We start from the raw sequence: 14,613 nt of genomic DNA, 5'->3' as shown, positions 1-14,613 counted from the left end.
CTTGATTCGTTCACAAAACACGGTCGTAGTCGGTCGTTGAAGCTGACCAACGAAGTTAGTGAACTGTTTAGCAACACATGACTCGTACCAGCAGGTACCACATCCTGCGTGTCTGCCTAAAAAATATCTTAGCCGTACATTCCTTCTAATCGCACACGCGCATGCGCCGCAAAGTCAATGACTTTCCGCTCAACTTGTGTTCACATGCTGCATGTCTGTATATTTGCGTCTCACTTGGCATCCCTTTGTTCGTGCGTCGCCCCCCGCCAATTGTCGTCTGCGCATTTCGTGCGCGATTGCGCCAGTGTCTAGCCGAACGGCTGTGCTTGTGAGCCGGCGCATCACCTCATCATTTAAGCGGTCGTTGTGGTTTTAGCTTTTACTGCCGCTTCGCAGGATCATTGAACGTTCTTGAAATATGTCAAGTTCAATAGCCCCTCACTGAGGTTCGCGCATGCGCCTGCGTAGCGCTGTGCAGAGTCGTCCGGCAGCTAGCGCTGCTATTATTGGCACTATGTCGGCTACATACTTACATTCGCCAGCGCGACGTTTTGCTGTTGCCAAGCAGCGGTTAATAGGCAGTCCAAAGGACATGGACCTGCAGCCAACTAATAAGACGGGTTTGCACTTCTGCTAGCTGTCAATGTACTTTACTTCCACTACTGCTACCCAACTGCTGGGTTCAATGCATTCTGCTGACGTTTTTTCTCCGAACTGCGTTTATGGTGGATTATTTTTATCAGAATAAGATCGGTTTTATTTTTATCACAGCGCGTTAATATACAATTAATGTATTATTAATTCTTTCGCTTTCGAACGCTGGATGCTACTGCATTGTTGTGCGATGACAAGTTGTTGCGATCACGTGTGTAGTGTGTGTGTGTGCTGCTGAGGTATTAATAAAGGGCGTTCTGGTAATTTGTGGTCAATAAACTGTGAGATTTCCACTACATTACATGTGCGCAGGCTCGCACATACATATACCTATGTATACGTTAACAAACTGTACAGGATGTGTGAGGCGCGCTTGCGCAGAACAAACTTGCAGCGTGTGCTATTAATTGACTTGCAGCGTTATGATGGTAGCTACTAAATTTGATTTAAGTCATGCAATCTTCGTTCTTACATATGTATGCGCTAAGCTGCAGGCACACACGGCTCATTGGTTATTTTATAGGTTATCCCGATTGGAAGCACTTAAATGGACTACTAAATAATAAATTTGTTAGCACAGGTTTCCGCACGAAATAAAACGCATATAATTTAATATTGTGGCCAAGAATTTAGCTTTATTATAAAGATAGGGGTTTGTTATTATGCTTTAAAAATGATTTCGGGCAAGTGATCGACATGATCGAAAATATTTTATCCGAGAGACTCAATTTTCGACCACGTTTCGCGGCAATGCGAGTCGAATGTCAACAAAAACGCGCCGAATATTCTTTTGTAAGGCGTCAATCGTTTCAGGCTTATCTGCACAGATAAGTGACTTGACATAACACTATAAAAATTGTTTAGCGGTGTTACATCGCAGGAGCTTGAAGGCCACGCCGCAGAACCACAACGCGAGATAATGGGTTCACCAAAAGTTCCCTTCAACTAGTTGATTGTTTCATAGGGTATTTGGTATGTGGAATGGTTGTTTGGAACCAAAGGTCGTCTATGCTCCAATTCAGACATGAAAAACTCTTTAATCATGATCATATATCATTCCCCATTGACTACAGTATTATGACCGGCTTCATTTTCAAAGAAATATGGTTCAATGTTCTCTCTGTGCATGTATCACACCAAACAGTGCCTTTTGATATATGTTTAAATAAGCGACCGGCCGTGATACCTGACTTTGATGTATAAAAAACTTCAAATCGATTCTCCCGAAAACGTTATTTTTGAAGTTCGTGAACATTAGAATTCAAAATCTACTAAACCGATCCTTTTGAAAATTTGAATATTACTTCTTCACATAAATCAACAGGTAATCGATGGATGGATTTTTTTTCTATTTTTTACTTCCAAGTGCTGCAAAATATAGAAAAAACATATATTTTTTAACTTGAGTAATACATCACCTTTAAAACACATATCGATGTTTTTGTTTCAGATGATCCGGTAACGAGTTATAATGTTCACCCCTAAACCACTTTTTTCAAGGCGCTTTTGGAGATTCACCGTCACAGGCTATTTAATAATATTTTTTTCTAATATACTTCAAAAGTTGTACAATAAACTTAATAAAATTATATTACTCATATAGCCGCAAAAAAAAAAAAATAAATACATCATTTTTTTTGCCTTTCAAGTCTTACCCCCCCTTAACATTTTTCATAGTCATAGCCACGTTTATAAACCCGCTCCAAACAGTGGTTTCTTGAGCATGTAACGTCGTCTCAACAATGGCCTCTGCATAATCATCACTACAAATGTGACAATTTTGTTTCATTATATTGGTAATAAATTCACGAGATGCAAACGTTGTTCCAGAGGAAATCTGCCCATTATGAAATGGCAAGTTGAACTGAGTGTAAATCAAGTGACAGCTGTCAAAATGACTGATTCGGAAAAAGTATTACCTCATTGAAAACCACACGTTAAAAAACACCCTTTGTATCTGAAGGCAAAGTGGAAATGTTTAGGTATCAGAGTTCAATGTCAGCTTTAAATATTTTCGAAAGGGGTTATATGGGTTTCATCGGTTAAAAAACAGGCTTTTTTGAACATTTTCTTCTCATATAAAATGAAATATTTTACTAAAATTAATTATTATACTATTAACAAATAAATCCTGAAACTTTTGGAAAAAAATATTTAAACTCTCCCATTGCGACGTCATTTTCGGTGACCCCTCGGAAAGAAGATGCGCCGCGTTGGCAGGTTAACTTCTTATTTAAGATTATCTAAAGTGAAATAAATATGTGTTTTAGCTAAAACTTTAACTTAGAACCTGGACGGAAGAAAAAAACTAAGCTTAATTTTTGGATATTTTTACAAAAAAATTAAAATTTCAGTGAAAGTTTTCGACTTTTTTTGTTTTAAATAGTTGTAAACGAAAGAAAATTCTCTTTAAGTATTGTATCTCAAGGTTCTGTGTAAAATTTCATGAAGATCGGCTTAGTAGTTCTCGAGAAATCTTGCCAACCGACTTCAAAAACATAGTTTCGAGAAAAACGCGTTTAAAGACGGCGCACTTAGTATAGCTAGCCTCGAACGCACAAGGTCTCAAGACTGTATCTCCGAAACTATTACTTGGATTAACTTGAAAATTTAGGACAATATTCTATAGGTGTTGTATTATTTAATAAGATAATAAAAAAGTTCGATTTTTTTAAAAGAGGTGAACCCATGTAACCCCTTATACCTCCATTAGGCACCAGTTACGATTTGCTGTTGTATTTAGCAATTGTAGTAAGAATTGAAATATTTGAAATTCGTGGATTGGGTTGGTTTGAAGATGAATGGAAGAACCATTAATCTATTCTATAAGACCGAGCGCATTCGAAATCTTTAATGGATTTTCATTCAGCTAAGAAATACTTGTACTTATAGCATTCTATAGTTCTATACAGCTAACCCAAAGTTTTGCTATACCCATAATAACTATGAATTGAATCCATTGCATTTCAAATTCCGTAAATTTATGAATTTTATTTGTTAACGAAAATAAAATCACTTTGAAGTAACTTCCGCCATGTTTGCTTTATAGATAAGGTAAAGTAAATTGATATGCAAGAATACTAGACGCAAAATCAATATAAATGGGTGCGCTATATTTTCTTAGTCTAGGAGCGCAGAAAAACTCACTAGACAAAATGAAATTGAAACAGAACACAATAAACAAATGTTTTTACTTTTATTTGCACAAAAGTATGGTGTGGATCACACCAAGCAAATGTAGCGATTCAAATGAAATTATATTGTACTTTATAGTTATACATTATGTACATGCCACGGATACTTTATTTTCAGTATCGTTTATCAAGATTAAAAATTGATTTGAGCCACGGGTGTTTGTGTCTTGATGCTTAAAGATCAAAGTCGGTTTCTTGAAATATCACCGGAGATTCCCTTCTAGACTAACCTTTTTACCCTAACCATTATATAGTTTTTTTTTTGCAATTTTCGTTATGCAAATCTGATTGCTATGGAATATATTGTTGTTTTTATTAAAAAATGTCTATTAGTGAACCCTTACATATAAAATGCATTATTTAGAAAATATCTGCTTTGCATAGTGCAACAAATAGAGGGCTGAATTCGAGTGCAGCCGAACTTTTAATACTCTTGCAACTTACAGAAATTAAAACCAGGGAAATATCTTAAGATGTAAAACGTCAACCAGAGGATCGGAATCTAAACTGACCGACATATTCAGCATAAGGTTTGTTAGAAAAACGAAAATCAAAAGATGTAGTATATAGGTAGTATATTGGAGTAGTACCGATCCGATTTTTCTATTAACTATTATCATGCCACATACTAAAAAAGTTCACTGTGTTTCACTAAGTTACCTCACATTCACTCACCAATCACAAGGAGCAAAGTCAGCCGGTTGTTCGAAAATCTTTATATTAGGAATATAGGGCTCAGGGAAATATTTATCCGATTCAACCTATTTTTGACACACAGAAATACTATTGTCAGGAAACTATTCCATCTAAATTTCAATTGTATATCTCACACATACAAGTATTTTCGGTCAAAAGTCAACTATAGATACTGGGGTCAGCATATTTGGTATCTAGAGCCTTGAGCAGTTGTGGTTGGATTTGGGCAATTTTTGGTTATAAGGTGGCATACTTTAAAGAATTTAATAATGCAAAAGTTTATCCCGTTATATTAATAAATTCTTGATTTGAGTACTGGAAAGTAAAAGAATCAAATAGCGTGGTTGGAGTCCGATTTCGCCAATTTTTGGACTGTGACATAGGAATACAAGAAGAAAGTTACGTACTAAATTTAGTGAAGTGATATATGTGATTTCACCAAAGAGTAGGCGGTGCCACACCCATCGGCCAATTTTCACATTAGCTCACATAAAGCCCTCTCATATCTTCTAAGAAATGAAATTTAATGACTCTGTCGTAATTTGCTCTTGATTTATAGCGCTTTTAGTAGTTTGGAACAGAAACGGTCAATGCGGAGTGAGCGGGTTTATCTTCTGATTTCATCTATTTTCACACTGTCGGTAAGAATTCTTGTAGTATTTATGCCTAGCAAATATGGTTTTTGTAGCTTTAGTTGTTTAGACGATATTTACATAAAACATATTTGAGGGCAGGGCCACTCCCACTTTTCCAATTTTTGTTCCTATAGATGCTCCTTGCTTCTGCGATCACCAGTGCCAAATTTGAGTTTTATATCTTAATTGAGTGCTTAGGTATGGCACTTTATTGGTTTTAGGTCAATGGTGATTTGTGGGCGCCAAATCTTGGAAAAGACCCGTGAAAGAAGAATCGACACACACCACCTCTTCGTCGATTTCAAAGCTGCTTTCGACAGCACGAAAAGGAGCTGCCGTTATGCCGCGATGTCTGAATTTGGTATCCCCGCAAAACTAATACGGCTGTGCAAGCTGACGTTGAGTAACACCAAAAGCTCCGTCAGGATCGGGAAGGACCTCTCCGAGCCGTTTGATACCAAACGAGGTTTCAGACAAGGCGACTCCCTATCGGGCGACTTCTACAACCTGCTTCTGGAGAAAATAGTTCGAGCTGCAGAACTAAATAGAGAAGGTACCATCTTCTATCGGCGTATGCCGATGATATTGATAACGTCGGCCTCAACACCCGCGACGTTAGTTCTGCTTTCTCCAGGCTGGACAAGGAAGCACAGAAAATGGGTATGGCAGTGAACGAGGGCAAAACGAAATATCTCCTGTCATCAAACAAACAGTCGTCACAGAGGCTTGGGCGATGACAGCAACCGATCAGTCGACGTTACGAGTTTTAGAGAGAAAAATTCTGCGAAAGATTTATGGTCCTTTGCGCATTGGCCACGACGAATATCGCATTCGATCGAGCGATGAGCTGTACGAGATATACGACGACATTGACATAGTTCAGCGAATTAAAAGACAGCGGCTACGCTGGCCAGGTCAAGTTGTCCGAATGGATGAAAACACTCCAGCTCTGAAAGTATTCGACGCAATACCCGCCGGGTGAAGCAGAGGAAGAGGAAGACCTCCACTCCGTTGGAAGGAGAAGGACCTGGCTTCGCTTGGAATATCCAATTGGCGCCACGTAGCGAAAAGAAGAAACGACTGGCGCGCTGTTGTTAGCTCGGCTTTAATCGCGTAAGCGGTGTCTACGCCAATTAAGAAGAAGAAGAAGATTTGTGGGCGTGGCAGTGCTCCGATTATGCCGAACTCGTATATTTTTTCATGGCACATTCCAAGTTTCATCAGAGAAATCTCAATTTTTATTCAAGTTACAGTTTGCATGGACGGACGGACAAAGAGACAGTCACCGGATTTCAATTCGTCTCTTCATCCTCATCATTTATTTATATATAATACTATATCTCGATTACTTTTAGGTGATCGGTACAATCGTTAGGAGAACAAAACTATAATACTCTGTAGCAACATATTGCAAGAGTATAAAAAATAAATAGACATCAGTATATTTATGAATTCTGTAATCGAACTTTAATCGGTCTAAGCCCTTTGCAGATCATTGCTCTCAACAAATAGTGACCTAACAGAACACATACATATGTTTTATATATGTAGCCACGCACACTTGTATACAATCTGTAATTTGAAAGTAATTATTTATTGTTTCAACGCCACAAAAGGGCCATAGTCCATCGTACTGAAAAAACTATGAAGTTCATATGGAAATTGTGTCGAGTGAATGAAGGTTGTTACACAACCAAATCGAAGGACGGTCAATGAACGGTGCTTTGTTGTGGGTTTTGTAATTTGTAATTTGTTTACAAATGACATGTAATTAATAGAATTTCGACTTGTTATCTTTGAGACGTATGCATTGAGGCTGGACATACACATAAATATTCAATATAAATATGTATATGTAATATGAGCAAATATTTATTCATAGAAATACTTATTTATAGCAATATTTATATGTTTGTAGTATTTGGACTTCCGATCACCTTGTAACAGTTTGTAGATCTTGTCAACTCAACCCAGTTAATGCAGTTTTTTTTGGTTTTTAGTCCTTGTCGGCAACAAGTTAATTTTTAAACCAATTTTTAGAAGTTTTTATAGTGTCAAGGCCTTTACAAGTTCAATTCTGTTTTGTTTTTTAGTATCATATTCAATTTTATTTAATATATTAAAATTAGCTTTTGGTAAACAAGCATTTATTTTACTTGAATTTACTTGACTTTGGCTGCATATTTATTAATAAATAACAATTTGTGTAAAATATTTAAATTTCATAGATAAAATCTTTGTCTGCTTACATCAACATCTAGTTTGAAGAAAAAAAAAAGTAAATTTCGTCCATTTGGCGCCGTCTATTAGAATACATATTAGTTAATTGGTTGGCGCCACCAAAATTATTTGCAAGGAAATGTCATATTTTTTATGTCTAAATTATATAATATTTTGTGGTTTTCCACTATTACAAATACTTCTTCGGTTACAAGTTTTGATAGACTTCCTAGGCGCCTAGCATAGATGTTATAAATGACAAAGCAAATTGTTTATCTACCATCTGAACAGAACAAAGTTGAATCGATACATTTCCTATGCGATTGGTACAATCTTTTTTATGTTCGTGTGATCTCCAAAATTCAATTCGTGTATTTGGCAGCTTTTTGTTTACGACGCTAAAGGTTTCTCTCACGATTTAACGATGACGATGTAACAATGAGTTTGCAGTCTGTCATGAACTTAAGACCTCCTTCAGAAAGTCATCGAAAATTTAACAATGATGATAAAATCGTTGTTGACATCAGAGAGGTAGCATAAGATCTCAGAATCTCTAATAACGGGTGTTTCAATAAAAGGGCTACAAAACGGTTTGGAGTATCAATGAAATTCTTTATTCCTGTGAAAGTACATTCGATGCCATTATGTATTGAACTCGACTTCCTTTGCATGGTCACCACGGGCACGCTTGCAGAAGTCCAGACGCTGAACCCATTTTTCGATAGTTTTGAAGCATAAATCGGCCAATACTGCTGCAATTTCAAGTTCGATATTCGTACGAAGTTCAACAATCGTCGTTGGCTTGTTGGCATAGATCATAGACTTGACGTAGCCTCACAGGGTACGTTCACGGCGTCAAATCGCATGGTTTTCAATAAATCGATCGTGACATTCGCTGCATGGCTTGTGGCGCCGTCCTGTTAGTACTACATATTATCCAAATCCATATCACTCAATTCGGGCCACAAATATTCGGTTTTCATTGAACGGTAGTGATTCTTATTCACAGTAACGTGGCATAATTTACTTATTGACGAGGCCATTTTGCCAGAAATGAGCCTCATCGCTGAAGATGATTTTTCGATGAATATCTGGATCATTTCCAAGTTGTTACTTAGCCCAATTCACGAACATACGAGGTTCTGGTGGTCAAGCGGCTTTAGTTTTTGCGTCAAATGGATCTTGTAGGGATGTAGGCCATGATATTTTCGCAAAATTTGCCACAACGATGACACAGAGACTGCTTTCGGACTTCCTCAATTGATGCTCTAGCGGCAGTAATATTCTCGACACTATGGGCACTCTTGTGTCTCTCTTGTACGGGAACATTTTGTACTGTGACTGCGGATTAAAATTTTTCTACTAGACACGCAATTGTTGATCTGACAGGACTATTATGACGACCATAAGTTGGACATAGCGCTCTTAGAGTTGAGGTCACTGATTTCGAATTTCGATAGTAAATATTACATATATGTTATGTTTAATTTCGACTCGTTGTTGAATCGTATATTTCAGCATCATGAAATAGCAAATTTTTCTGAATATAAATGTCGAAAGAACGAGAAAAATATGGCGTCGTTTGCTGTTCCTATTGGTTTACTTTTGTAGCACCGCTATTGAAAAACCCTTTAGATCGACTCAACATAATTTGGTTAAGGTTTTGGGTGTGAAGCGTGTCAATTCGTACAAAAAGGCCTGATTATTTTGCAAAAACCACGTCGAATAGAGATCAATAAAGCGATGTTTGACAACGTAGCTGAGAAGTCTACATTCATCGAACGCATCGTTATTAGTGACGAGACGTGGGTTTATGAATATGACGTTGGAACTGTCCAACAATCTATGAGTGGCCCTCCAAAAATTGAAGGCCCTGAATGCTATCCAAGCCGTGGCTTACAACGTTCCCACGACAGTCGGGTCTATGTAACTGAAACGGACTCGAATTTTTTATCAGGTCAAAGACTTGATGTCGACAAAATTCTGCCTCTTCAACAACAACAACAAGTGTGTGGAAAATAGTATTAAACGTTGGCATGCTTGTATAGTCTCAGGAGCCTGTTTTGTAGACGATAATAAAAATTTGTGTTAAAATATTGGGTAGTCGAAAAAGTCTTTTCGTATTTCTAATCAAATTTCAACTTATTTTTGGTTATATTTATACTAATAAATAAATAAACAAATGCATATCATTTTGGTCGACCATTTTTCCATTAGACACATTGCACATCAGTGCAAATCAATGATATGTGACACAATGACCAAATCCTTCTCCCGCAACAGTATAATTCTTGTGGTTTTTCTGGGATCCATTGATTTTAATAACTCTTGTTCTTGGAATGAATGTATCAAGGTTTCAAGGCCTTAGGCGGAATGAATTCAGACCAAAGTCTTTCTAAATAAATTTCCAGAATGCTACCGAGATAAAATACACCGGAACTGACAGAGATACGCGGAAATATTTATGCATTCAGTTGAGACTGAGAAAGGTCTATAGCTCAGTTTTGTAAAAGGAGAGAGTTCCTCAAGGTCAGTCATTTCTACAAGAGATTGCCCTAAGACGAGAAAAACTAGTTAGAGTTTCCCCTAAATGGAGTAGAAAGAAGTGTTACAAAATAGAGCAGAAAATGTATTTAAATACTAGAGTACAACATGTTTTTAAATATATAGCAAGTCCAAGTCAAAAATTACCAACTAAAAATTGTTTCATTTTCAGTGCAAAATATTTCCCATACGGTCTTTATCTATGGCAGTTGACTGGCACTTGACCCTAGTAAGCTGTTGTAAATTAATTTTGTCTTTTTAGTTTGTTAAATGACGCAGAGATTTGCGTTCATAACTGAAAATAATCCATATCGACATACAAGCGATAGAGTATACATACAGACATGCATTTATGTATAAGCTTGTATAAGCACTTTTAAATACCTTGACATCTTTCATAGTCATAGCAAGCGTTCATTAAACCCGTCCCAAAGCGACGGTAAAACGCACTCGAAAGACAAAGGGAATTCAAAATGTAGCAACAACATCCATTAGCTGCAGAGAATAACCAGCAACGCATAATGGCAGCTAATCGGTGCGATGCAGCAACAAAGCAAACGGTGCAGATTTAGCGATCAAACGAGTTCAAATGCCAAAATTGAATGGACAAAAGAAACGAAGTTATAATTATGCTTTGCGCAGAGCGGGCAAAAGCGTCGACATGCGGTATACTATATGTCTGTTTGTATGTATGAATGTGTGGACACAAAGTTCAGTTTCAGTTATATGAACAAGAAAACCTGTTAAATGCAATTAATTGTTTGCTCGTACCATATAATGATGCCCCTAAGCTACATAAGTGTCTTCAGTTAATTTTCTCATTAAATATTTTTAAGTTTTATAAATTAAATTAGTTTTATTTATTAATTATTTTCATTTATATGAAAGCTGCATTAATTTCTTACTCAAAAATGAAAATCAATTTCATTAAGTATTTTTGCATATTATATGATGAATGTCATCGCAGAGGACAACGATTTTCTCTAGTAGAAGTTTCGATTTAAACGAACGTGAGAACAATTGCCGGCTACAATATTCTCAAGTCTCTGGGCGCAGCACTTAGCGCAAGCACAAAGAGACATTGTTGGAAACATACAAGGCAATCGCACAGCTGGTCATAAACTACGCCTCCCGAAAATGGTCACCTGAATGCCACAGGTTGTAGATGGATGATGGAGACGTGCCAAAACAAGGCACTCTGCACTACAACAGGATATCCCCCGATGTCGCTCTTCGAAAATCTTCATAGCAAGGCACGCATGCTCCCAGTTAAGCATAATAATACATTTTTCCCCCTTTCCTTTCCCTTCTAAGCTGTTTTTAATCGTTGGCTTTGGCAGACACCATCCCTGCAGTCACCTGCTTGCAGCGGAGCCGCCTCATAGGAATATAAGGAGAACATTCCTCCAACATGTCGACCACCAAATTTCGCACGCGGCCCACTTCCGACAGGTACTGAACATTATTCACAGTGGCGCTATTACACGTTCATTGACTTTCTCTCAGTGAATGGCGCACTTGGAGTTCAAACACGACCCTTAGTAGAACAAGAACTCGAATTGCAGCGTGAAACCAGAGTGACCCTTGATCAACTTTGTTCAGGGTATTATAGCAGGTTTAAATCCTACTAATCCAGATTAGATCCTGACTTACAAAACCTATGTTCTGCATGCAACGGATACACAAACGAACTCACTTTTGGTAACTCCCCCTCCCTTTGGTCCGAACCTGTTGTAACAGCTCGTTTCTGGGCCTACTGTTAAATGATTTGAGACAGTTAACGTACTGGATAAATGGTGCAACAACAACAACAACAACTACATGGTTCAGACGACGTTCAGGTAGCCGAGCTACTGCGATCAAGTGGTATCAATTAGGCAGAAATCCTTAAAACCCTTTTTCCTACATTTTATGCCGCTACAACAACAACGCTACGTAGGGACCCTGGTAATTCCAGTACTAGTTTTCTATTACTTCTTGTCAAAAATAGTGATTGGATTTTCGGCGAAAGAGAAAAGAGCTTCGAAACGTCGTAATAATTTCACATGCGGCTTTGTAAGAATTCTACAGGATGTAGATAACCGTAAAGTTTTCACTACTGTAGTACCAGATCTTAATCCACAATGAGGTTCTTGTCAAATATGTAGGAAGAGCTCTCGATTCTGAAATCAACCGCAGCCTCGTTTGTTTTGACCAAACATAACATAACTCCTCTGATTCAAGTTTTATTAAGCTTCCTAACTTATTATTGGAGACCTGGAAAGATAGTCACGGGATTTGTCAGGAAAGTAATAGGACTGATTTTCTTCCGCCTGAACTGAACTTTGGAGCGTGCGTACACCGACTGGATTCAGTAGAGGGCGTTCCTAGCTAACGAACGAGAGGCCGGTCAGTTGTTTCTGAGCATCTGGAGAGTCAGGACAAACATTTTCGACATGTTTCTGTGAGTGGTGCAAGCCGAAAATGCGGCGTTCGTTAGGGCAGAGGTACGCGATTAAATTCTGTGTTAAGCTCGGTAAATCTGCGGCAGAGCCGTTTGATATGATCAAGCAGGCTTACCTAGATGTTGCTTTAGCAAGAAAGTTTTGAACTCAGACCGTCGACTAAGTATTCGTTTAATTGCCCAGATGTTAAATGTATCACAATGTGTGGTTCATGACATCGTGTCGAAGCACTTGAACATGCGCAAAGTGTGCGCGAAGATGATCCTAAAAGTGCTCACTGACGACCAGAAATTGCGGCGAGTGGAAGTGTGGCAAGAAAATTTCAAGATGTGTGAAAGTGACCCTCAATTTTGGAATAACGTTATCACAGGTGATCAGTCATGGATCATTGAGTATGATGCGGATGAAAGTCAAGCATTTTGAGACGACAGAGGGCATCCAAGCAGCATGTACCTTTTTTGAAATCGACTCAGTCCTATTACTTTCCGGACGAACCCTGTATGACAGCGCTTCCTAATTATTTATTTATTGCCTAAAACTTTTGGCCTGTAAAATCAAGTGCTAATTGAACCAACCATTCAATTATCTATCTTTCCAAGACAACTTGTAATAAGTATATATTTCATGACACTATCATGTCTTCCACGAATCGGCAGAACAATCTCAACAAATTATGCAATAAGCACATAATGTCTTACATGAATACTAAGTGCATGACGAAATCGATAGTCAACCCACTGCGGCAGGTGTCGCAATCATGTTGGCGCGCATTTCAAAATGCCAGTTCGCGCTAATGACTTCACAAACCGGCCGGCCGGCCAATTCACCGGCACGCGGCCAACTCACAGACACTTAGCTGCGGGTGAGCTAAGCACTGCACTGCAATACTTGCTTGTAAACTACACAAACTCATTACTCAGAACGTTCTAATAACTTAGGCAGGCAAGCGGAGTGGGCGCCTAATGGAAAATCCAAATTTGTAAACAAAACTCGATTTTCAATTTTCGATTACCAACGAAAAACTACAAGAAATAGCTGCCAACAACTATTTGTTTTGTTCCTCAAAAGCGCCAAAAAGTTGGCGATCAAAATCCCCTCACAACCGTATGTAATTCACACGCAAAAATAGACAGCCGCGCACACAAATGATTGCAGCTTGCAGCGCCGAGCGTTGCTGCGGTGGCGCGCAGCGGCATTCGCTTCGTTAGCGGGCGCGTGGGGTTGTTGTTACTTGTAGCAGCGCGTGGCTGCCGCACGATGTCCATGGAATCGTTCATGCGCAAGGTTTCTGCTGCCATGGCATCGACTGCAACCCGATCTGAGCGCACAGTGTCGTTGTGATTCGAATGTTGTTTGTTTGTTGATTGTCGTTGCCGTTGTTGTTATTGTTATTGCTATTGCCAATCAAACGCAACCGCTATTGCTACCTTCAAAAAGTCACATTTTGCGCAGCGACAACAGTTAAATGGGCGCGTTGCAGCAACAACCAAATGTGAGATTACAAAAATTTAAAAAAAAAGTGCGAAAAAAAAAAATACTTGCAACGCCAAATTCCATTCTAATGTTTACGCGAAAACTAGATTTGTCCAAAATCCGAACGAGCCAATAAGTAAACAAAGTCGCAAAGTGCTAAACGCTATCGCAGTGCAACGCTTTTGACGCAATGCCAACGCTGAGCGGCTGAGCTGCATAACTGGCGCTGTCAAGTCGCCACACGCCGACGAATTGCAATGTTTTGCGCCTGCTGTTGTTGTTGGTGTTTTATTTGTTTATTCGCCGTGTGGCGGCGGCTGCTGCGACCGCAACGTACTCGCTGGTTGCCACTCAGGTGCATTGATCTCCAAGTGGTGCAAAAGCCATTGAACTACGTTCCGTCGCTTTGCCGGCTGCGCAATAGCTACGAGCGTGCATGAGCGCGAAGTGCGGCTGGGCAGCGTTTAGCGTTTGACGACGCCCAGTTAGCTGTTGGTGCGAGGCCAGCGCGACTTTAGTTTCGTCTTGCTGGATAAGGGTGGAGGGGCTGTTACTCGAATTTACTTGCTTGTGATGTCACGATTTTTGAGCTGAGCTATGGAAATACCATTTTAGTGGGAAATTTTACAATTTGTTTGCTTAAATAATGTTGGAAAATGTTGATTGGTGGTTCAATTAAGAATTTCCGAAAAATTATTTCTAGTGTTGTGGGGAAATTCAACAATTGGCATTCTAAAATAAGCATGCACGTCA

The sequence above is a fragment of the Bactrocera tryoni genome, chromosome 4 (genome assembly GCF_016617805.1).
Source record: "Bactrocera tryoni isolate S06 chromosome 4, CSIRO_BtryS06_freeze2, whole genome shotgun sequence".
NCBI classification, from domain to species: Eukaryota; Metazoa; Arthropoda; class Insecta; order Diptera; family Tephritidae; genus Bactrocera; species Bactrocera tryoni.
Note: the sequence above shows the minus strand (reverse complement) of the source record.